The sequence below is a fragment of the Colobus angolensis genome, unplaced genomic scaffold (genome assembly GCF_000951035.1).
Source record: "Colobus angolensis palliatus isolate OR3802 unplaced genomic scaffold, Cang.pa_1.0 Scaffold145, whole genome shotgun sequence".
NCBI classification, from domain to species: Eukaryota; Metazoa; Chordata; class Mammalia; order Primates; family Cercopithecidae; genus Colobus; species Colobus angolensis.
Window position 1 is genome coordinate 7,710,290 of NW_012114544.1, and position 7,764 is coordinate 7,718,053.

General features: G+C 35.5%; 1 pseudogene across 1 annotated transcript in view; it reads left to right on the plus strand.

Annotated features, from left to right (window-relative positions):
• The first annotated feature begins 7,241 nt into the window (after positions 1-7,241).
• LOC105507209 overlaps positions 7,242-7,764 on the plus strand; it is a 5,585-nt pseudogene continuing 5,062 nt past the window's right edge. Inside the window, exon 1 of the transcript XR_001001056.1 lies at positions 7,242-7,759. The product of XR_001001056.1 is annotated as a 60S ribosomal protein L18a pseudogene (transcript). The remainder of the gene's footprint in view (positions 7,760-7,764) is intronic.

Here is a 7,764-nt window from a genome sequence, read left to right on the forward strand (position 1 = left end):
GGAAAAATGAAAAGACAGAGGTCTGATGATACAGTTTCCTGGCTTGAATAAAAGAGTAGATAGCAGTGCCACTTTCCCTTAAGGAGGGAGATGAGTTGAACATGCTAATCAAAAAATGTATCTCTTATTTTTCTCATTCAATTTCTTTTAGGACATAATTCAGCAGTTCTAAATTCAGCTGGAGGGCATAATATGAAAGTGGTGACTCTTCCTAATATGTTGCCAAAGTCTAAGTAACACATTTCTCACATTTTTTCTGAGATCAGGATATCTTGTAATGAATGCCAAAATAAATTTGCCAGGCTCTTGGCAGAGAAGCACTGTAGGGAAACTACCAGAGGAGATATTCTGGCAGAGATGACACCTATATGTGTTTGCACTTCCTTTTCTTTAATGAGAGTAGTTAATAAGAATGCATACATGCACAGAATGCTATCTTAGAAACGCCAAGTTCATTAAGACAGACTTCTTCAGAAACAACGAACAAATACATATATATATATATTTTAGGTGATGCCACCAGCATCTCTGTACACACACACACACACACACACACACACACACACACACACACACACACACACAGATGGGGGGCTGGAGAGAAACAGAGAGAGAGAGAGATTATTATAAGAATTGGCTCATCCAATGCTTATGAAGCTGAAAACAAAGTCCCATGATCTGATTGATGTTAGTAAGTGGCAGAACCAGGAAAGCTGGCAGTGTAATTCAACCCAAGTGCAGGAGGCTAAATTGAGAACAGAGATGGAAGAGTAGGGATTTTGGGGGTATTTGTGTTGGTGTAAGTCTCAGTCTGAGTTCAAGGCTGAGAATCGGGAGTGTTGATGATGTCCAAAGGCAGGAAAATATGGAGGTCCCAATTGAAATAGAAAGTTAATTTGCACTTCTTCTGTCTTTTTTTTTTTTTTTTTCTATGTAGGTCCTCAGTCGGTTAGACGAGGCCCATCCCCACTGGGGAGTCATCTGCTTTACTCAGTCTACTGATTCAAACCCTAATCTCTTTGGGAAACATTATCATAGATACACCCACAATAATGTGGGGTTATTTTATTTTTAAATTCACTTTTAATTAACAAAATTGTACATCTGTATTGTGTACACTCTAATGTCTTAAAATATGTATACATTTTGGAATGAATACATTGAGCTAATTAACATATGTATTGCTTCAAATATTTGTTTTTTGTAGCAAGAACACTTCAAAGCTACTTTCTTACTGATATTCAAGAACGTTGTTTGACTAGCTATATCGACATATTTTTGACCAGTCAAGTTGACACCTAAAATTAGCCATCACATCAAGATTGGCCTCCATTAGAAGAGAACGTGGTAGCAGATCTACTCAAGTTATTGGATGAAAGCTATCACACTAAGGAAAGTTCAGGTTCACAGAAGTCACTAAACATTTCCCCCTGCACAGGATAAGTATTTGGAGAAAGGGGTTGAAATTAAGACAGACAAGCAGTTTGACTACTTCTGTTTATAAATGAAAAAAAATGTGAGGTAGTGTTTTAAGAGTCTCTGAAGTAGAAGTTGTTGGAACTAATCATAGCAGGCAGAAAGAAGAAAGATAACTGAGTCTAAAATTATAATTTAATGGCTGCCATATCGAAGATCTAAGTTAGACCTCAGCACGGAGAGAATGGTTGTGCTCATGAAGAACAATGAGACGACTAGGATGAGACCAGCAAGAGATCTTAAATCAGGGAAACCAGATGACCAATGTTTAGTTGATTTTCAGCCTAACACAAAGTGGCATTAAGAAGTAGTAGCAAAAGTGAACTAATCTGACACCAGTATTCATTCAGTACATGAAAGCTAAAATGAACCTTTATGAATGGCAGGGGAGTCCTGGGCTGTTGGAAAATATATACAGCAATTCAAGCAGGGTATATTATACTTCTTAAAAGTATTAAATACAATCAGCAATAATAAAAAAATAAAGTTATTACTGTATGTGCTCTCTGAATTTAATGAGTAGTTTGTATATGTAATAGGAATAAATTATGATAGTGTCCTCATTGTCTGTACCATAGTGAAGTTCGTACTACAAGAATTTATGTCGTCCACTGATTTTTACTGTGCTCGACTTATTTGCATTGGTAACAGAACCAAACTGAAGTTTAATTTAAAGATTTAACCCTGATTCTTGATAATAAGAACATTAAAATGCCTTCTAAAAGTATTTTGATGATCTTAAAGTGAAACTTTCTTCTAACTACATTTAAAGTTATATATCAGACAAAACAAAAAAAGGCAAATAAATTAAAAAGTGTCTTGGAGAATTGAAGATTTTTCCCCTTTCATGGAAGGGGTTGTTGCTATTATTTCATTAACTGTTGAACACTATAATTCTTGTATGTGTGCAAAAACAAAACAAAACAAAAAACAACAGCTTACATGCAACAGTTTAGATGCATCCAAGTAAATAGTTGGATATTCATTCCAAATAACCAAAAGAAGTACAAGATTTTTCCCAGCTATGCAGTTTATGTGTGCATGTGTACATATATATATATTCTATACAATAGTAATATAATATTACATATATGTCAATATACAATAATATATATTTATATCTATATTCTACACAATGCTAATATTGCTTCTATTAAGCTGTTTTTAAAGTTATGCTAAGTCAAAATAAAGAAAAATGATGCCACCTTAGAATGAAGATATGATCAAATCTGTCTTAAATAATAAGGAGAAACTACGTGTCTCTCTGGGCTGAAATGGCTTTTATTTTCATTTATATCAACAAAAGTTAATTCTAAGAAAGAATGTCTAATATTAAAAACTTGCAAGACTCTATATCTCTTAAGCAATCAATATGCATGTTGATGCAAAGATAAAAATAGCTGTGGATTAAGCTATAAACCTTACAAGGTATGCAAAATAGAGTCAAAGTATTATCTCAAACACTCTTCTTGCTCAAATTCCTTTACCTTATTTAAACAATACAGTGTTTTGAGTCTGGATACTGATCAATAAAGAATTGTACCAATGCTAGATGTTTATGTAGCCCACCCCTTCTCTGCATTCAAGCTTCCTGCTCAAATGGTACATATGAAAGACATCTTTCCTGACCTATCTACACACACATACACGTATACACACAAACACATACATATACACACACAAACACATTGCCCTTCCTGCCTTCAGCTACATTGTCATATATTATCTTACTTTATTTAGAATTATTACAATTGCACAGTATCTAAAAAGTTATGCATTAACTTGCTTATATTCTGTCCATTCAATTAGGAAGTTCAAATAATGAGGGTATAACAATGCCTTATTGGGATAGGAGTATCAAAAGTGTGTAGAACACACCAGACACACATCAATTGTTCAATGCAATTATTGCATATGTGATTCATCTGGGTAACTTGTCAAAAACGACCTTGTAGAAAACTACCAATCATTGTCCTTGAAGGAAGAATCATTGCAAAGGAATATGCTTCTAGAAAAATACATAAGTATTTGGATAAAAAATATGGAGAACTGGGCTAGGCACAGTGGCTCACACTTATAATTCCAGCACTTTGGGAGGCTGAGGCAGGCATATTGTCTGAGGTCAGGAGTTCAAGACTAGCCAGGCTAATTTGGTGTTAGCTTTCTCTACTAAAAAAAAAAAAAAAAAAAAATTATCTGGGCATGTTAGCACATGCCTGTAGTCCCAGCTACTTGGGAGGCTGAGGCAGGAGAATAGCTTGAACCAGGGTGGTGGAGGTTGCAGTGAGCCAAGATCACACCATGGTACTCTAGCCTGAGTGACACAGCAAGACTCCATCTCCAAAAATAAAAAATAAATAAATAAAATAAATAAAAAAAAATGGAGAAGTGCTGACCAGTCTGGGGAAGAATCAGCAATAGCGACATGAACTCTATTAATGATAACTTTAATCTCTGCTGTTGTCTTGATTATTTCTGAGAAGGCATTTTTATATTTAGTTTTTACCATTTTAGTTCCAGCTTTCAAGTTACTTATTTACCCAATCTATGCTCTAAATTATTTATCAGTTTTTACACAATTTCTTAGCAGAAAACTAAACTTTTTCCTAATACTTAAAACTGGCTAAGTTAGAGAATGGGGTTATATAGACAGTTATCACTTTCATTTGCAAGTATTTCTCTAGACATTTTTTAACTCTAGATTCTTGGAGCGATTCTTCTCTTCTTTCACTTTGAGAGGAAATGATTCTAAGGGTAACAAGTGCAATGTTCACATTCAAATCAATGATATAATCATATTCTCAGAGAAAAATAAGTACTGCAGATACACACTAAAATATAAGAATAATGAGAAGAAAGAGGCAGAGCTAAAACAATATCTGATTTTATAAATTAGCCCCAGATAGAAAAGCTCCATTAAATAGCTTGTGGAAAATAGAGAGTTAGATATGAAGGAGATAGTGAATAAATTATTGTGTGATTTGATTTAACTGAAAAAAGATTTGTAAATTTTGTCAATTTTGCAGAAGGTTAAAAATAACTCTATTCTTCTTAACTTACGCCGCATGAATTTACGATAAACGTAAAACTAAATATGGAAGATTCAGTGTTAAGTGCTGTGGAGGATTTTTAAAAGTGCCAAGATATGTATCCTGCTTACAATGATCTTATATTCATGAATTTCTCTAATATAAGATCAAGAGTGGTGTATAAAAGAGGAAACACTTAAATGTCAGGAGGTTCAGAGAACAAAGAGAATACTTTTAACTGGAAAGATGAGGAAAGGTTTTATCAAGCGAACTCCATTTGTTCTTGTCTGGCAAGGACAAGTATGATTCAGGCATTTGGCTGTGGGCAATAGAGTATTCTGGATAGTGAAAACAATGTGAATAAGAATACGTATTTGGGAAAACACTGCATATCTATGTAGGCCTGTGCAAATATTATTTGCTAAAGTTTGAGAATTGGGTGAGAGTACACAGGGTGGTACAATAGAAATTTTGTATGCAACTGGTTCATGGAAACCTTGGGTCAAAGTGGAAAAGGTTTATTTAGTTGATAATGGAAAATCAGTAAATATTATTTCCCATGAGGGCCTGATATGCTTCCATATCAACTGATGTCACACACATATTTGTGAAATACAACATACAAGAAGTTAGTTAGGAAATGATTTTCAAGGTCCAGACAAAAGTTAATAAATTATTCTAAAGTAGAAACTTAAGTAACTTCTGATAATAAGCATGGAATAAGAGTACAGATGTCAGATAAATTAAATGAAGAATAACAGAACTTGGCAAGTAAAAAAGAAGTCATAACAAATTATAAGTGATTTAAAGTTACGAAAATGTTTAAAAGTTTTGCATATAATGTGTGTGCGTGTGTGTGTGTGTGTGTCTATCCACAGCTGACCCTAAATAATGCAGGGGTTAAGAGCACCGACCCTCTGCATATTAAACAACCCATGTATGACTTTTGATTGCCAAAACTTAACTGCTAATAGCCTACTGCTAACCAGAAGCTTTCTTACGAATAAACAGTTAATTCACACTTTTTTTGTATATGTGGTATATACTGTATTATTACAATGAAAAGCCTTTAGCTTTTAGTTGTCTATGATGTCTTTGCTTTTTCTTGAATCATATTAGAATCTATGGATATGCCTTTCTTATAACAATGATGCGCCCACATAAAAGCTGCTAAGATGAAAAGATATTTCATGAAAAGTATAGGGTATTTGCACCTGCTTGCATAGCTGCAGTGATGTCTTCACAGATTTTCTTTCTTTTTTCTTTTTTTTTTTTTTTTTGATAGCTGTTCTTACCCTAGATTTACTTACCTTGAAACAATGGGCAACCACAGCTGCAAACTTCAATCTATAGTAAATATCAAGCAATTCAACTTTTTCTTGTAATGTCATTACTTTTGCCTGCTTTTTGGAAGTACTTTTGGAATCACTACTGGCACTTCCTATTGGTTTCATGGTTATTCACGGTTTACAGTACTGCATTAAACACAACAAAAAATACTTGAGAACCATGAGAGAACAGTTTTTACTGAAATATGCAATTTATTGTGGAAAACTGCTCATGGGGAGATGATTAGCATCACATGATGCTTTAAGCAGGTGCTTGCAACAGTGGGCTCACCACAATAGGAAGAGAAAGTGGCTACAAAATTATTGCAGTGATACCTTACTGTTACAGTTAATTTTATGTAGTTAGGATTAATACTGCATCGCCCTTGACAAATGCTATAAGAGACTAGGGATTAAGGTCAACATCAACATCAATAAGCCATATGAATACTATGTAACTGTATTAGTTTCTTAGGGCTGTTGTAACAAACTACCACATAACAGGTGATTTAAATAACAGAAATATATTTTCTCACAGTTCTACAGATCAGAAGCCAAAATGAAGGTGGCAGGACGGTGCTCTCTAGAAGGCTCTAAGGCAGAATGTGTTCCATGCCTTTCTCTCAGTTTCTGGTGTTGAAGGCAACTGTTAGCATTCCTTGACTTACAGCTGCATCACACCCATCTTTCCCTGAATCATCACATGACATTGTCTGTTTCTGGTTTTACATGGCTGTCTTCTTATAAGAGCACCAGCCATATTGTATTATAAACCCACCCTTTAATTCAGAGTGACTTCATTTTAATTTAACTAAATACATCTGCAGCAACCCTGTCTCCAAATAAAATCATATTCTGAGGTAATGAGGGTTAGGACTTCAATATATCTTTTTTTAGGGAACACAATTCCATCCATAAGAGTACCCTTGATAAAATATAATGAAAGTGACACTTTACTCTTTTGGTTTTTCTTCTCCCAAACCCAAAATCCCATTCTAATAATAAAAACCATCAGAAAACTCTCAACTTAGAAACAAGCTACAGAAATTTATTTGACCAATACTCCTCAAGATGTAAAGGTTATGCAAAGCAAAAAAAAAAGTCTGAGAAACTGTCACATTTAAAAGAAATTTAAGGAGATCTGACAATATAATGTAATGTGGTATTCTAGATGGGGTTCTGAAATAGACAAAGATGGTGGATAAAAACTAAGAAAATTTAAATAAAATACAAACTTTATTTAATGCAATGTGATTAATTATAACAAATATATCATAATTATAGTAAGGTGTTAATAATAAGAGAAATTTATTAGTTACTGGGTTATACAGGAATTTGCTATACTGTCCTCAGAAGATTTTTTCCTACAAATCTAAAGCTGTTCTAAAAGTTTATTTAAAAATATATTTCCTGTCCTTTTGCTGGTGGAGGCTAGAGCGGGGAGGACGCCATGAAAGCTTCTGGCACACTACGAGAGTACAAGGTGGTGGGTCGCTGCCTGCCCACCCCCAAATGCCGCACACCACCCCTCTACCGCATGCGAATCTTTGCGCCTAATCATGTCGTCGCCAAGTCCCGCTTCTGGTACTTCGTATCTCAGTTAAAGAAGATGAAGAAGTCTTCAGGGGAGATTGTCTACTGTGGGCAGGTGTTTGAGAAGTCCCCACTGCGGGTGAAGAACTTCGGAATCTGGCTGCGCTATGACTCCCGGAGCGGCACCCACAACATGTACCGGGAATACCGGGACCTGACCACTGCGGGCGCTGTCACCCAGTGCTACCGAGACATGGGTGCCCGGCACCGTGCCCGGGCCCACTCCATTCAGATCATGAAGGTGGAGGAGATCGCAGCCAGTAAGTGCCGTCGGCCGGCTGTCAAGCAGTTCCACGACTCCAAGATCAAGTTCCCGCTGCCCCACCGGGTCCTGCGCC